The sequence below is a fragment of the Natator depressus genome, chromosome 1, assembly GCF_965152275.1.
Source record: "Natator depressus isolate rNatDep1 chromosome 1, rNatDep2.hap1, whole genome shotgun sequence".
In the NCBI taxonomy this organism is placed as follows: domain Eukaryota; kingdom Metazoa; phylum Chordata; order Testudines; family Cheloniidae; genus Natator; species Natator depressus.
In genome coordinates, this window is record NC_134234.1 from 221,558,289 (window position 1) to 221,576,060 (window position 17,772).

Sequence of the window (17,772 nt, forward strand, 5' to 3'; positions counted from 1 at the left end):
AGTTTTTCCAGGAACAGAATTGTTCTGACAGTTCAGATGGTGACATACAGATTCAGTTCCTTAATCTTCAAGGTCAGAATAAAAACTGTGCCTGTTAACACTGGGGAACAACATCTGAAGAGCAACCAACTTATAATAACCAGCTCACTAAACCCAGAAGCTGTGGCTTATTGTCTCACTATTACAAATGACTCCCACAATGCTGCTGATTCTGATGGAAGTGCTGAGATGTCACCTGGAGTGGGGTCAAAGGAATCAATACCAGTATGGGGACAGGCAAACACTAATAGTCATTGACCTACCAGGATGAGAAAAGAATGGGGGATATTCACATATGATCAGCTTGGGACCTCAAGTTTCTAGTATAGGAACCCACAGATCAATTTGGATAATCCCTCTGAAGTTGTGTGTCCAGAGTAACAGTTACTACAATATTTAGTGCCAGTGAATTTAGGTCCAACGATATATATACCAGGATTAATTGCATAAGAGATCCTGTCATATTTAAATTGTTAATTTGAAGTATAGGCATATCTCAGTCATTACACAATAAGTTTATGTTCTAAAAATCAAACTGGTGACACCAGAAGTCTTGGTCCCTAGGTAGTAAAGGATTTTTTCGTGTTGGAACCAAATAAAAGTGTTACAACAAAGTAAGCCTTACCTGTAACACATGGACTGTGTTACAGGTGTGTGCTGTATGTTTATACTGACTGAGATCATAAACAATCCTGTATTTGCAAAGGATGGAATCTGTATTTTGAAGCGTTACATACACAGTCTGCTTGGAATAAGCTGGGAATGGGCAACGGGGATGGATCGCTTCATGATTACCTGTTCTGTTCATTCCCTCTGGGGCACCTGGCATTTGCCACTGTTGAAAGACAGGATACTAGGCTAGATGGACCTTTGATCTGACCCAGTATGGCCATTATTATGAAATTATGTGCAGACACAAAATCAGAAGCCCAAATGAAACCCTTGGAACATCAGGGCTTCCAGGACCAGTTGCTCATCTGTGCAAAACTCCAAGCGTGAAATCAGAGCCCACTTCTGAAAATTCATCCCGGAAAATTCACCACGAGAATGTGAATACAGAGGGTTTTCCCCAGGTGACTAAGAAAACGTTTCCAGGGCACCAACAGGAAGAATTAAGAAAACAGCAACACCACGTGATGAAGTCGTCACATTGTACAAAAGTGAGGCATAACAGTAACTGAAAATGCCTATACAAAGGCTGGTTTATAGGCAGGGAGGGAGCAAGTGGCCGAGGTGCCAATGTTTTGATGCTGTGAAGGATAGGAATGGTACAACAGTCTCCAAGAATGTCAGCAGATCCAGCCCTGAGTTAAGTACAGCACAGAGTGGGTGAGGTCTCTCACCCGTAGGCTATTGAAGCACGCTGTGTTTAAGATCCCTGAGATAAGTAACCCTAACATAGCCTTGTTTTGACTGGAAAGAAGCCTCCAGCATTAGAAGCTGAACTTGTGAAAAAAATGTATCTTGCATCTTCCCCTCCCCCTTTAATCTGTATGACTTCTGGGAGCTGCAGATAACCTTCAGCGTTTGCTTTACATTACAAAATATCATCTCAGGACTAACACACACAAGCCTGTAAAAAACCAGTTAAGGGAAGAAATCACAATACAATTTCCAAAACGATCAAAGGAATATTTGGTTCACACTTATGATAATAAAGAGTGTTTAGTTAGTAAACATCAGGGAAAGCCCCTTAAATAATTTATCTGGCACTATCACTGCTCAGTCAGTCTCCCTCCCAATATGTCCCATTGATTGGAAAGGCTACAGTTTAAACAATTGGGCACATGAGTAAAACAAGCCTTTGCGAACATCCATTTGTATGTACAATCATTGCAATTGCATTGCATTGCAGTTGCAAACATGTGTTTGCACATGTTCCCTGTTGGTGTCTTTTAACATACATAGTGACAGCTGGAATCAGCTGGAGTTCTTTTGACAGCAGTCCATAGATTTGATTGGCAGAGGGGGGCAGGGATCAGAGTCCATGTCGTGCTCCTCATCAGTACCTGGCCCAGGCCGGGGAAGCTAATGATCCAACCAGCAGATCAGATTTGGTGATGAATCCTGGTCACATGGCACCTGAGGCACGTTGCATATATGCTAAGAAGAAGATTTGCAGAGGCCTGGAAGCAGAATGCTCTCAGGAAGGCCCTAGGCTTTGGAAATTGCTTTTCTATTGGTCATACAAAGCCCTAGGCCTTCTCTACATTATAGTGAATACAAATACATGGCTGCCCCAGTATCCACGCTAATCTAGTTACACTGCGGCAGACCTCCACCATAGCCGTGCTACACTGGTGTTAAGCGGGGCTTGCACTAGCGCAGCACATCTACACTGGGTCTGGGGGAGAGGGGTGCAATAATGGTGCTGCATTGCAAATTGCAAACTTCCATTGCTCCAATGCAAAAATCCCTAATGTAGACAAGCCCCTAGACTCACCCTACAGAACAACCGCTGTGTAAGACTTCTGAAATGAAGCCCTCAGAAAACAGAGATGATTTACAGAGAGTAAGGGTCATTTCTTTTGAGACAAATGTTGTGACGGGGCATGGCTACCATACGCCTGCCTCTTCCACAAACACAGACTACTCTGAGACCTTCTTGCTTATAAACACCAGCATGTACTTTATTTACAGTGCCTCAGTCCCTCCACCAATACATATCAATGCATCCATACCTTTGCACTGTCGTCTAGCTTTCCACTCCTGTGTGTGTGTTTGTGTGTGTGTGTAGGAGGGGGGTGTTGTGTGGGGATGTCTGTGTTCGGAGAAGTCCCCTTGTCACCTCTCCTAGCCTTCTCTCTCTCTCTCTCTCTCTCTCTCTCTCTCTCTCTCTCTCTCTCTCTCTCTCACACACAAACACACACACACACACACACACACACACACACACACATGATCGCTCCTTTGCACACGCTCTCCACAAGCACTTCCTTCCCATGCTCTTTTTAAACCACTCACCTGTTAATGGGCTAATGAGCTCATTCATTTCCTAACCCCAGTCTGGCCTAGTAATCAAGCCCACCCTTGACCAATTAGGCCTTCTCCAGGTGAACCTAACTGGTGCTATGGTGCTAATAGTGACCAGAGTGCTGGCTCAGGTTCCATCTCTCAGCACTTTGTCACAAATGTATTTAAGGCTGACCTTACCTCCAGTCTCAGTTTCTGCTCCCCTCTCATTCCCAGGCTCCTTATCCCAATCTACTCTCCCCTGTCCCCAGTGGGTCCAGCTATTGTCCCCTTTGCAATTGAATCAAACAGCTCCCTTCTCCTCCAGACTGGCTGAGCCCATCAGGGCATAGGCACCAACTTCTCCTGGCGCCGGTGGGTGCTCGACCCCCCTCTGCCCCCGGCCTCGCCCGAACTCCACCTCTGCCCTGCCCCCTCCCACCCCCATTCCAACCTCTTCCCCAAAGTCCCCGCCCCAACTCCGCCCCCTCCCTGCCCCTATTCCAACTCGTTCCCCAAATCCCCGTCCCGGCCCTGTCTCTTCCCTGCCTCCTCCCCTGAGTGTGCCATGTTCCCGCTCCTCCCCCCTCCCTCCCAGAGCTTGCTAGAGCTGTTTGGCGGAGGCAAGCGCTGGGAGGGAGGGAGGAGCGGAGACTCGGCATGCTGGGAGGAGGCCAAGGAGGAGGAGGAGGTGGTGAGGCGGGGGACGGGGTGGGGAGCTTGGCGGCCAGTGGGTGCCCACTAATTTTTCCCCGAGGGTGCTCCAGCCCCGGAGCACCCACGGAGTCGGCGCCTATGCAGCAGGGAGCTTATTGAGAGCACAGGAGAGACAGGCTCCCCACTCTCAGTTCAGGGGCCTGGACCTAGCATGGCCTGCAGAAGCCCAGGGCTACAATCACAGGGAAAGTTCTGCCTGTCCTGGGCTGGAGCATGCCCAGTGTGGTTGGAACCTTTGATGATTTTTGCTGCTAGGCAGTAGCAAGTCTCTACTGAGCACGTGTGAACTGCAATTTTCCAAAGGCTTATAACTTGGCCAAATTTGGGCAGGTTTTCATAGTGATGGCAAAAGGCACCTCCCTGAAAGAATGCCACTTCCCTACCAAATTTCAAGTCCTGGATCCAAAGCATGAGGGCATTAGAGCTTTTCAAAGAAAAATGTCACCAGGAATTTTTTAACATGGACACAACTATGTATTTTTCCCAGCTTCATTGTTGGAAATGACAATCATTTCAGCTGAAATTTTCCAGAGTAATTCAACCTGAGGCAGACACATGGCACAGAAAAAAAATCAGCCCAAATGGTGGTATGCAGGCAAAGTTATAAGCAACTAAAAACAGGCTCTTATAATAGGACGTGTCAGGCAACTTTAATAATAGGTGGTGCTACCAACCCAGCCTATAATATACATGAAACCTGCAATAAGGGGCAACTATTATAGGGACACACCAATCACTTTAAAGCAGCCCATCCACTTTAAAGCCTTTCATTCATCCTTTTAATTAAAGATCCAGCTCCACTGGGCAGCCAATTTTTGCTATTCCTCTGAATCACCAAAGACACGTTTCACTCTGTGCGCTGGGCTTGATTCTCCATTGCCCTGCACCTTGTGTGTAACTTTGTCACACCACTACAAAGTGGGTGTGAAACTCTGTGGGCCAGATTCCACTCTCTACTCCCAGCTTAGGAGGGTAGGAGAAACCATATTGGATATGTCCTATCTACTGTCCTTCCTGTGGCTCAGAGGTCATGGCTGGGGAAAGGGGTCATGGTCGGGGCATCCCTGTACTCCTCTGATCCCTAGCTGCCATTGATTGCACAAGTTACAGCAATCTCCAGCTGTTCTAATTTGGGCAAGGAGACAGGCCTTGGATCGAATGGCCGCTGGATCAGGGGACACAAACATGGCTAATCAGGCCCCATCTGTCTATAAGGCTCATTGGCACCCTGTGCCATGCAAGGTGCCATCCAGATGTACTGTTAGTGAAATAAAATGAGAACCGCTGCAATTCTTCATTGTTGTTAGATGCTTCCTTGCAATGGTTTGATTTCCAAACCCCAAATGGAAGCTTTTGATTTCTCTGTAGACAACACAGTCTATTCTGACCTTGCACAGAATGTGTAACTCTCTTTATGAATTACCCCTGCGCAATAGGCTAGCTCTCAATCACCATCCACCACTCTCAGCTCATTCCTCTGTCTCCCTACCACCACCACCAATGTCCTGACTCCCCCACCTGGCAGGAGAAAATGTGCATTATTCATCAGATGAAGGATAGGTTGCTACCTTCGTAGAAATACTGTACCTCCCAATATGGATACGATTTCTGCCAGCCCTCTGTACTACTGGCAAAGAATGACAACATCTCAATAATACTAATAATTCATTAACAATCGTCCATGCTCTGAGCCTTTGGATTTGCATAGTTTTCTGATACAGGGAAGCCAGGTTTTTAGCAATGCCCACCCCATCTGTCTTCTCTCTGCAGAGGAATTTATCCCTGTTTTTTAGAAGCCAGTGGGGAAACTGGGTCTGTTTAGTATTCTCACCTAGTTACAGTCAGTACGCAGTGTGCTGCTACTGGGAAATAAATGTGTGTGCCTTCCTGGACTTAGGAGAAGACACTATGTGCCAATTTTTTTTTAATATATTCTCTTGAAAAACACGATTACTTCAAATCTGGGGAATGTTTTATACAGATTTCCTTACTTGGTAAATAAGGCTACAGCTGCCTTCTTTATTTGTTAAAAGAAATGGTAACAATAACATATGCATTTATTAAGAGGGGTATGGGAGGAAAGCTCTCGAGGTTCCCCCCACCTGTCATTTCCCCAACTCCCTAACTACTATCTTTAAATGGCCTGAAACATGGCAACACCCTTCCCTTGCTCTGCCCAATACATGGGGAGTTCTCTCATGATAACGCCCTCCTCACTCTGCCCATGTGCTTCAGGACTAAGGTGCAACTCAAATGGGTCACAGTAGTACAAGCAGCATAGTCCAGTGGAGGAGGCATTGGCCTGGGACTCAGGTGACCTGAGTAATTCCATCCCCCGCTCTGCCATTGACCTCCTTGTGTGATTTTGAGCAAATCCCTTTGCCGCTCTGTGCCTCAGTTTCCCCATGTTTCAAAATAGGGATAATGACACTTACCCTCTTTTGCAAAGAGCATTTTTCACCCATACATCCTAAAGCAAAGTACTACTGTTAATGGTGCTATCACACAGGAACCCAGCAATGCTACACAACAGGAAACTGGTAAAGGCCAAAAGAATTGGAGGGGAAGAGTGAACCAAGCAAGGGGACAGTGTAGATGGGGGATAACCATGGAGCAGCAGGGAGAGAAAAGGCTAGAGGGAGGACAGAGAACAAGGAGAAGACAGACAGGGCAAAGGGGGAGAGAGATACTGGGCTAGATAGACCGTATGTCTGATCAAGTATGGCAATTCCTACAAATATCAGGGATTAGATAAGAGAAATAATTGGGGGAAGAAAATCACAGAGGTTAGAAAGGGAAGAAAAGAAATACAGAATACAGCTGATTGTTTCTGATTGTGCAGGATTGTTTCTGATTGCACATTTTCTAGTTCTTTGCCCCCATCTATTTTTAAATATCTCACTCCCACTATTTCCCTTAGGGGACCAGTCAACAGCCTAATAGATCTACCAATGTGACATTTTTCCTGATAGGCTACATTTTCTTTTCCTATATCTCCTCCTTTGTCTCTTCGTTATTCACCCTTGTGCTTCACTAAACAATTCCCCTTCATCTCAGTGCTTACACCCTTGAAATATTTTAAACTGTTATCACAGCCCCCAACACAGTCATCTCATAGCCAAATGATACATATTTTATCCTACCCTCATAAATCAGGAGAGACTCTCAAAGAAGCCAGTGAAAGAACAATCTATAAGCTATTTTCAGGGCATATATGCACTAATAAAACTGCCATCGTCATTTTTCTTATTAACACACCCACCACACTAACATGCTTGTGCTTAACAAATGCTAAATATTCAAGAAACTCTGCTTTCCCCCTTCCCACTCCTCCACAAAAACACAGCTCTTTGGGGTAAGGAACAGAGCCCCAAGACTTAATTTGTCATACCAGAACATTTTCAAATTCTGTCAGGTGTAAATAAGATCAGGAGTTTGCTGACTTGCCTGACTGAATTTATATGCTCATTTTAGCCCACAAAACACATAACCTCCCTAGAAGGACATAGCTAGGAATTGGCTAATGCTCTGATAGGCAACTAACCGGAACTAGGAGTAAACATTCTTGCTGCAGACTGAAGGGAACCTGCACCATGAATGAATGGCCTGAAACGCTTTGTGTGTCTGGTGTGAGCAGATAGAACAAGGGCAGTCTCTGAAACTAACCTGAGAAATTGAAGCCATCCGATTAAAAATGAAATCAAACAACTCCAGAGAGAAGTTTTACTCTGATTCCTATTGTGTTTGGCTTCTGCCTCTAGCTTTCTCTTGCATTAAGTGTACTGGGTGGTGGGTTAAGGGATAACAATAGCTGCATTTGTACCAAAGGAATTGAATCCCTAGAGTTTTTCTGAAGTTAACATAAATGTGGATGGTTAATGTAAACATGTCCTACACGGTTTCAATGTTCATTTGTGTTTCCCTGAGAAGCGTGGGGGTGGGATCTTCCATGTGTCACTTGCAAAGTTCTGAAAAATCCCCTCCCCATTTCTCGTACACTCTGGCACCCTCACAGAGGCACACAGCACACTCCCAAACACTTGTTGCATTCAAACAGCTTAATTTTGGTAATACTGCGTTGAGGTCGCAGGCAGCTCGGGAGGTTGATGGTGCTAAAACTTTGTCCTGGGCATATTACCAGCTGGAAGGATATCACAGGATGCTAGCCCACCAGGGAGACAGGAACATAGGAATTGCAACACTGGAACAGACCAATATTTCATCTAGTCCAGTATCCTGTCTCCAACAGTGACCAATGCCAGATGCTGTGGAAAGGAAGGCATAAAACACCCATAAGGCACCTAATTGTGCATTACACAACAGGGAAAGTTTCTTACTGTCACCTGCTGGTGATCAGATTCTGCCTTGAAGCATGAGGGCTTACACGCCTTGTAAGTTTAGTTTCACAAGTCTGACTGCAGATGCTGCTTGTCAACTGCAAACAGGCCTGGCAGGACCTGAGTGTGAGCAACATGTCCAGAAGAGGGTTTTTGTTAAGAGTTAGGGTGGGATTTTCAACACCGCACAAAGTTGCCCGGTTCTGCTCCTATTGAAGTCAATGGGAGTTTTACAGTTGACTTAAATGGGAGCAAAATTAGGCCAACACTGAACACTTAAGCCAACCCATATTTATTATCTTCAGACTTGGGTTTATGAGGTCTGATGCTTACCATAGAGTTGTTTCAATTATCTGAAGGTGATGATGACCTTTGTCGTTACTATTCTGGCAATCTCTCACAACACTCTGGGCCTTCACTGTGAAAAAAAAAATCAAAGTAAAAATAAGGACTTTTTCAGAGCTCCACCATGCAAAATAAAACTACGTTTGCTCATTAGGTGACCCCCATCTTTTTCCAAGTGGCTCAGAAGACACCATACAACCACTGAAAAAAATATATTTTAAAAATGAATCACCGCCTTAAACTATAGATCAATTAAAATGCAAGGGAGGCCCAATCCAAAAAGTTCAAATATGTTATACACTATGTTTTAAATGTTACCAGAATCCAGTGGCGTGTGAGTATGTTGTTCCATTTGGGGCCTGTAACTCTTCCTAGTACCTTTTAAATTGTTTAATTCTCCCTGTACCCCAAATAGTGCTTACTAGCATCTCTCAGTCACTGTTAGGCTGTTCCACACTATAGAATGCACTAAAATGTTTCAACCTCACATTACTACCCTGGGATAACTTACTCAGTAGGGTGGTCACACTCCCTTAGGGGAAGAGTCAAGTAGTGGGAGGGGTTTTCTGTAATGACCTGTATCCACATGGTGGCCTACTCAGTCATGGGTGGTGCCAAGACTTCTGGGGGCACATCCCATGGTGCATAGGGTCAGCTGCATCACTGTATGACAGCTCTCAATGGGTACTGCAGGAGAACTTGTTTGTCCCTTTGGGGGCTTGTGGGTGGAAATGGTGCAAAGCAGGCAAGTCACACAATTAAACCTGCTCCAGGTAGTCACACTCCTGGTTTCTGCCTGCAGTCTATGTTGCAACTGGCAGTGAGGCATGGAGCCTACTCAGAGCAATGACTTGTACCTGATGTTGGCATTAGTGCAACTCATTTTGGGGAGAGGAAGACAAAGCAGGGCACAAAAGGCTGTGGTGGGTATTTTGGCAGTGGCCACCACTTGACACTTCTCAAGTAGAGTGTGTGAGCTGCATGCAAAGCTGGAGAAGTGGAGACAGTGGCTGCAGTTTCTAATGGCAGGTGAATCCTCCTGTACTGGCCTCTGGATGGCCGTCAGCAGACTGAGACAGTGACTTGGCAGTGTGCATTCTTGAACATTGGAGCTCTGGACCAGAGATGAGCACAGTTGCTGCTACTGAGAGCCATGGACAGCTGGGAGTACAAATCACTGTGCAGGCCTATTCGCGGTGGTAGTGACTTCTGGTCAGTACACAAGGAATAGATAGATGGCAAGAAAAAGGCATGGGTCAGGGAGGTCCCAGAGGATTGTGGGAAGGCATTGAAGGACTCAGCCCTAGACTGTTGTGCCACAGTGCTAGAGACAGGTTGAATAAGCAACTCTGAGGGAAGCCTGCTTGAGGCCTGCCTCGTGCCCCCAGACTTGCTAACTTGTGCACTTACCACAACAACAAGAGTGATGGGGTTTTGTGTCTGGACACAGGTTGAGTTAAGGGAACACTCAAGCTGTAACCCATCTTAAATGACTAGGGCAAATCCCTTAGGGAGGGAGATCACAACCTCCCCCATACCTGAGTTATGAGTCACCCTGACTCTGCCACTTCCAAGGTCATATTTTAGTTCAATAATTATAATTAACAACCACCCATTTAGCAATTTCAAAAGCCTTTACTACCACCAACTAATTAACTTTTGTCTCTTTGGTGACGGTCAATGACAGTCCCAATTATAACATCTGAGACAGCAGCCAAATCGCCTTAAACAGGAGCAGATTTGATTGGCAAATTATTACACAAGTGGAAAGAAAAAAAATCACAAAATAAAAGAGAACTGGAAAGAGTCATAGACCCATAGAAGATTAGGGTTGGAAGAGACCTCAGGATGTCATCTAGTCCAACCTCCTGCTCAAAGCAGGATCAATCCCCAACTAAATCATCCCAGCCAGGGCTTTGTCAAGCCAGGCCTTAAAAACCTCTAAGGATGGAGATTCCAACACCTCCCTAGGTAACCCATTCGAGTGCTTCACCACCCTCCTAGTGAAATAGTTTTTCGTAATATCCAACCTAGACCTCCCCCACTGCAACTTGAGACCATTGCTCCTTGTTCTGTCATCTGCCACCACTGAGAACAGCCGAGCTCCATCCTCTTTGGAACCCCCCTTTCAGGTAGTTGAAAGCTGCTATCAAATTCCCCCTCACTCGTCTCTTCTGCAGACTAAACAAGCCCAGTTGCCTCAGCCTCTCCTCGTAAGTCATGTGCCCCAGCCCCCTGATCATTTTTGTTTCCCTCCACTGGACTCTCTCAAATTTGTCCACATCCTTTCTGAAGTGGGGGGCCCAAAACTGGATGCAATACTCCAGGTAAGGCCCCACCAGTGCTGAATAGAGGGGAACGATCACTTCCCTCCATCTACTGGCAATGCTCCTTGTAGTTCAGGCATTGAACTGGGACTCAGGAGAGTTGGGCTCATTGCCCGGCTCTGCCATCAGCACCATGGGTGAAGTTGGCCACATTGTTGAACCTCTGTGCCTCTCAGTTCCCTATCTGAGAAACTGAGGCAATACTAGTTCCTTTCTCCCACCTTTCCTCTGCCTTGCCTATCTAGATTGTGAACTCTTCAGGGCGGGGACTCTGTCTGTACAGTGCCTGGCACAATTGGACTTCTGCTGGACCCTCTAAGCAAATAATCTACAGTAAGAATACATACATCTAGCTGTATACTAGAGAGACTATTTCTTGGCAGGTGTCATGGCATCTGCTCTACACACCACTCAGTGGTACTTTCTTGTGGCTCATCTGGGGAATTAGCTCTTCCACCTGGTTTGATGCTCCTTCCTGCGGTTAGCCAGCCTCCACGGTATCACAAGTCCTTTGAGGCAAACTGTCCTAGGTGTTCCACTCTCAATTGCATGGTCTGTAGCTGGTAGGGGAACCCAGGCCTGCCCTCTACACAGGTTCCAGCCCAGGGACCCTCAACCCAGCAGCTCTGGGCTTTTACTCTCCCAGGCCTTACTGCTCCTTTGCTGGACTCCTTCCTGCTCTCCCCTTAAAGCTTCCTGCTCTCCCCCCTTGTTTCAGGGAATGCAACTGCAGGTCTCCTCCCTGAGCATGACAACTTTCTCTCTTTATAGATTCTGCCCAGCTCCTCTGCCCAGCTAGACTTCATCTGCAGTTAGGACCTAGGTTTCTCCCTGGGTTTCTTTCAGGTGCAGCGTAAGGTTAATTGGCCTCATTTACCCCTTCAAGCCTTGTATGGGGTGGACACCCTATCACACCAGCTCCTAAGTTTAAGTTACAGAATAGCAAAATATTGCCAGTGACTTAGCAGGAAAACTCTATTGTCTGGTCCACTGTTCAAAGGGGCAGTTTCTCAGACAGATGTCACATGTTCCAGTGGTTTGTGTGTGTCACCAGAGTTCCTCCCTTCTTATAGCCTGCCCTAGTAGGTTAAGACTGCATTGGTCTTATGTCCTCATTTAGACTAACATGGTGGAAACCCATTAGATTAGACTTTTGGATGACTCGTGCCTCTCGTTATCTCTGACCTGCATAAAATGTTAGGCCATTTTTTTTCTCTAAAGTATTCCCTCCTACCCCAGCATCAATATCCTTTCACATCATGGACACAGGCTTTTGTCAAACTGTAAATTGTGAGGTTTCTCTCACATTGATATTACATTGTGAATGTGTATTTGCTCCCCACACCCACAGAAAACAGCTTTTTGATTAGAAACGACATAGCCAAGAGATATCAGATCTCCTATATTAACAACACATTGGCTCTTAGTCGGGTAGCACAATGACAAACCCCAGTTCTTCATAGAACTGTCTGTCAAAGGGCTTGACCTTGACCTTCAGAGCTTGACCTTAACTGCCAAATTTGGGTCCAGCTCCTATACTAATCTTTCGTGCAGGAACTATCTGTTTAATAAGTACAGTGCCCAGTGGGGACCTTAGACATAACAATTAATAAATAAAATACCATATAAGAGCTAAATAATAATAACAATGAATAAAGTTCCCCAAGGTGGGGTGGTCAGGTCCAGTGGTCCACCTGAGGCCCATTCCACAATCGGGGAGAATCATAGCACTTACATAATAAAATTATTTGCAGTGGTTTTCTGCAGATGAGGACAGCTCACCAGTGGCAGACCATAGCACAGTCTCAGTTCTGTTACTTCAAACCCAGGAGGATCCCAGAGCCCAAAGAGAAGGACGATACAATGGCTACGTCTCAAGCCCTGTTTTTATATGTGACTTTTCACCCAATACATCTTTCTCTCGCTGAGTCATCAACCCGCAGGGGGTTGGCAGTGTTTGCACTGTATCCCCCTATCCTAAAGGGTTTTAAAACAGGTTTAAACAATTAACTCTGGGCTGACTTGCAGCATACAGGATCTTAAGTATTGTTTAGCTGGAAAATAAAAGCCGTTGAAAGGCTGCCAAAAAACATTATGGTTAGTGTTTTAATATGCTCTTTAGTGCTCCTATAACTAACTGCTCCATGGGGTGCACGTTGGCCTTAAAGAGAGGCAATTACAGTCTAACCTTTGGGTAAAGGTTTGGGATCTGCCAGGGTTACCTAAAGAAGGTGGCTCTTTGCCCCAGATGGCTAATAAAATAACTGGGAAGATACTGGGTCCAGCATAGGTGGCCATATTTTAAAAAGTAAAAAAAGCAAAATACTTTTCTGGTGACAATTTTAGCAACATGAAATAATTATAGAAAAGACAAAGTACCCTTCTTTTCCCAAATGGCATCCTGCTGTCCCTACCACTAACTAGCTTCTCAATAGTGAGATCGGCATCTTTCCGCTTTCCCCCGTTCTGAAGAAGTTTATTATGAAACACTGACCAAGTGCCACTAACATTCAGTTTGAGCCAATGGGCAGCTTAGGTAGTCTCTATGATCATTTGACTTTTCTCTTTGCTCCAAACGCTGTTCATAGTTCTTGGACACTGGACAGTGTGTCCCTAGAAAACACAGTTTAAATACGAGGTGGTGCAGCAAATCATCTTAAACCAACATTGTAAAGTTATTAAAAAAAAACAACCCCCTCCAAATGTTCTGATTGGTTAAATAAAAAAATTGGGACTGTCCTAGTGAAACTGGGACATATGACCACTTTTAGCTGTTGACTGGGTTTCCCAATGCCTCCTTGTGAGATGGCAGAGTTCTAGTTTCCCTCTAGCAAGCACTAGTTATGCCCTTGCTCATGAAAGGGACTGGATTCTAGTTAAATATACCATCCTTGTGCTTGGAGCAGGCCAGAGAAGAGGAGGGAAAAGTGACTTTAGGATCTTGTCTACATGGGGAAAATTGACCATCATAGCTATTCTGGAATAACTATTCCACTATACCTATTCTGGTGTAATTCAGCTATTCTGAAATAACTCCCCCAGGTGGACACTCTAGTCCATAATAAAAGTGATTTTATTCTGGAATAATTACTTTGCTTCCAAAGCGGAGTAATTGTTCCAGAATAAAGTCCCTTTTATTTCAGAATAGAGTCCACATAGGGAGCTATTCTGGAATAGCAGTAGCAGAATAGTTATTCCACAGTAGCTATGAAGGTCAATTTTCCCCATGTAAACAAGCCTTGAACCACCCTTGTGCTCCCCATATGCAGAGGTCTGCCTAACCTCTGGTGTAAATTAGAGGCGCTTCTAGGGTTTTCTAATTTACATACGTTCTGGGTCCCATTCCACGCCTCTCACTACCCCTCGTGGGCCCTGGGAAGTAGAGAATACCCATAGTACACTGCATTCTGGCCACACTGGCAACATGCCACCATTCTATATGGTTGCAGTGGTATGTATTTTAGTACCTCAAAAGGAAAAGATTCTGATCCTTTGACCTGGCACCTAGAAGGCCTTACCTTCAATTACTGCTGTGATCAACAGGGATCAGATTGAGCCCTGTTCTCCCCTAGAAGAAGTCTTGCTTCTCAGAAAGAGGAACCAGTGAAGCCGCCCTACGGATTCATTTCTGTGAAAAACAAAATTTTACAAAAGCACAGCTATTCCTTTCCAAGCTTTCCTGTGTAATACAAAACAGAGAGAAGTCCAGAACAATAACTGCAGTCTTGTTTAGGTGCATGGCAAAATATGAAGCTGAGATTAAAACTTACTCTGTATAACCACAGGTGAGAAAAATATTCTGGCAATGTTCTACTAGACTTAAGGCTGCAGGCATCCATACCAGATTTTTTTCTGTGCTAGAACTCTACCATATCCTGAAATGAATATGCGACCTTTAAGTGCTGGTCTGAATGACCAAAGAACATAGCACCATGTGACTGATATTGTTTTGCATAAGGCCAAGGATTGATGCCTGCAGGACCCCACTAGAAACACACCCATTCATGATGATTCCCCCTTTACAGTTACATGTTAAGACCTATCATGTAGACAGCTTTTAATCCATTTAATATGTGGCATGTTAATTTTATATCTTTTTAGGTTTTTTTTATTCAAAATATCATGTGGTACCAAGTCAAAGGCCTTACAGAAGTCTAAGTATATTACATCAACACTATTACCTTTATCAGCCAAACTTGTAATCTCATAAAAAATTAGTCTCAAATTTGTAATCTCATCAAGTTAGTCTGACAGAATCTGTTTTTCATAAAGTCACGTTGATTAATTATATTACCCTCTATTAATTCTTTATTAATCAAGTCCCATATCAGCTGCTCCATTATCTTGCCTGAGATTGGTGACAGACTGACAGGCCTATAATTTCCCAGGTCATCTTATTTACCCTTTTTAAATATTGGCACAACATTAGCTTTCTTCCAGGTTTCTGGAACTTCCGAGTGCTCAAAGACTTACTGGAAATCAACACTGACAATCCAGCAAGCACCTCAGCCAGCTCTTTTACATTTTTGTGTGTAAGGTACTTTGACCTGCTGATTTTAAAAGATCTAATTTTAGTAGTAGCTGTTTAACCTCCTCCAGAGATATTAGTGTAATGGAAAGAGTGTTACTGTATGATATGACTGCATCATCTGTTTTTTCCCCAAGTATAGAACAGAAATATTTATTGAACACTTCTGCCTTTCTATGGATAAATCTACCATTTCCATCCAGTAATGGACCAATACAATTGCCAGGATTCTTTTTGTTTCTAATGTACTTAAAGAATGTCTTCTTATTTGTCCTTAACTCTGCTGGCCATAGATTTCTCCTTGCGTCCCTTTGCTTCCTTTATCAATGTTCTATATTTCCTAACTTCTGATTTATATTCATTACTATCAATTTCGCCTTTCTTCCATATGTTATAGGTTAAAAAAAATCACACCCCTAACCAACATAGTTATACAGTAAAAAATCTGTATGTAGATAGGGCTTTAGTATTGCAGGGTGAGGGATAGACCCCTCAAAATTATGACAGTCCCAAAAAAATTCAGAATAGATGGCAAACTGAACCTAGACAATGCACGACTGGGGAACAAGAAAGTTGTGAAACCAAAGCGGAACTTTGAGAATTCCTTGGTATTTAAATGTGAATTACCTTTGTAATTTTGTTAAGCATAAGATGATGATTTGAAATAGATACAATATGACTCATAATGTTTGGCACTTACTGCGTGTCTAAGACAAGGCACATGATGACATGCAATTATGTGGGAAACTAAATTGCTAATTTGAGCTTCCATAAAAACCCAATAAGTTAGAACAGGCATTCCAAGTTTCCGAACAGTTCAAATTCTTGCCAAGCAAACAAAGATCTTACATAAAGGACATTGTTATTTCAATGGATAATTACTGTACCTAGATGGCAATACAAACAAACTCTGCTCATTAAATATATGACTTTATAGTTTGTGACTTGTCAAGAGGACAATCTCAGGTCAAATTTAGTCCAACTTTTAGTTTTTTCTTTTCAAAAAAATATACCAGAAGCAAAACAAAAACAAACAAACAAAAACCCACAAGCTTTCTCAAAACCTAAAATCATGTTTCCATGATTTTCTCAATTGCAATTACAACATAAAGCATCCACTCCTTTGCAATGTTTGCACCTCAGACATTGCAACATTGTGCTGGTATATGAGAACCTGAAAGTGAAATTGGGTAAAAACTGAGAGCCAGATCATACACCCAAGATCTGTGTGTGGTGGGGGTCCCAGATCTAGTCTGAACCCTCCTTTGCAGTCAGCCACCTTCCTCCATGTCATCATCTCTACCCCTTCCTAGGACCCTCATGGGATGCTCCACAGAGCTAGGATCCAGGTGGAAATAAGAATCAGAGACTGAGGGGGGCAAGAGACACACGTCATACCACCTGCAACTCTTTGAAGATTCTCAGAAAAATGCTCCAGCCTGGATTCTATGAAGAGGGATAGAAGGGGGAGGGATAGCTCAGTGGTTTGCACATTGGCCTCCTAAACCCAGGGCTGTGAGTTCAATCCTTGAGGGGATCTGGGCCAAAAAATTGGGGATTGGTCCTGCTTTGAGCAGGGGGTTGGACTAGCTGACCTCCTGAGGTCCCTTCCAACTCTGATGTGCTATGATTCTAAGATGGTGGGACAATCCCATAGCCTGTTCTACAATAGGGTAACTCCCATCTACTAAAGAACAATGTGGGAGAATATCACTGACTTTTCCTCTGCCTCCATTCCTTCCCATGGGTTTTACTGCAAGAGGGAACAATCCAACCCTGAGTCACTCCGGGTTTACTTTTCAATGCAAAATGTTGTATCAGGCTTTCCCCAGATGGGTTTGAAGTGGGACATTTAAACTATTGTTTTGATATTCATTCCAGTGTGTGAATCTTTAGGGGGTTAGAAAAGTATGGCAAAAACTTTTAGAGCTTTGGCAAGAACAAGGCCATTTATGATTACACCAAATCTACAGCAGCGAGTTTACAGGGGTGGCCTTTGTGTCCCATATCATTTCATTCTTCTTTCTCTCTCCATTCAAAACCTCTTTTATCCACTAATAAGGAGGATACTTGCATGGGACCTCCTATGTCCCTTTAGCCTGCTTGCCTGAAAATAAACAGAAGGAAGCTTCTGGTGCTCTGAGATTCTTCGCACTTTCCCAGCTCTTGAACACCAAGCTAAACATTCATGAGAAGTAAAAAACAAAAACTAGCAGATTTTTGTCTGACCAGTGAGTGCCAGGAACTCCAGAGCTGTAATTCTTCGGTTAACACCAAGTTCCTTGTTGATGTGAGGCAAGCCACTTAACACTTTGACCCCAATAAATAGACTGATCTGTAAAATGAGGATAATATTTACCTACCTTCCTACTTCTCAGGGACATTGGGAGGTCAATATTTGTAAAGCACTTTGAAGAGAAATAGTTCTATCTGAGTGCTGTTATTAAAACACAGGGTACTATATTGCTGATTATGATTATATATAAATATATAGTTACATTTTGTTGTGATGATCAAAAATCTATTC

General features: G+C 44.0%; 1 long non-coding RNA gene across 1 annotated transcript; it reads right to left on the reverse strand.

Annotated features, from left to right (window-relative positions):
• Positions 1–7,449: 7,449 nt before the first annotated feature.
• LOC141985124 (uncharacterized) lies at positions 7,450–14,341 on the reverse strand. Its single transcript, XR_012638873.1, has 3 exons — positions 14,236–14,341; positions 8,379–8,463; positions 7,450–7,973 (listed from the first exon to the last, which is right to left on the reverse strand). It is a non-coding gene; the product is annotated as an uncharacterized LOC141985124 (long non-coding RNA).
• Between the last annotated feature and the right edge of the window lie 3,431 nt (positions 14,342–17,772).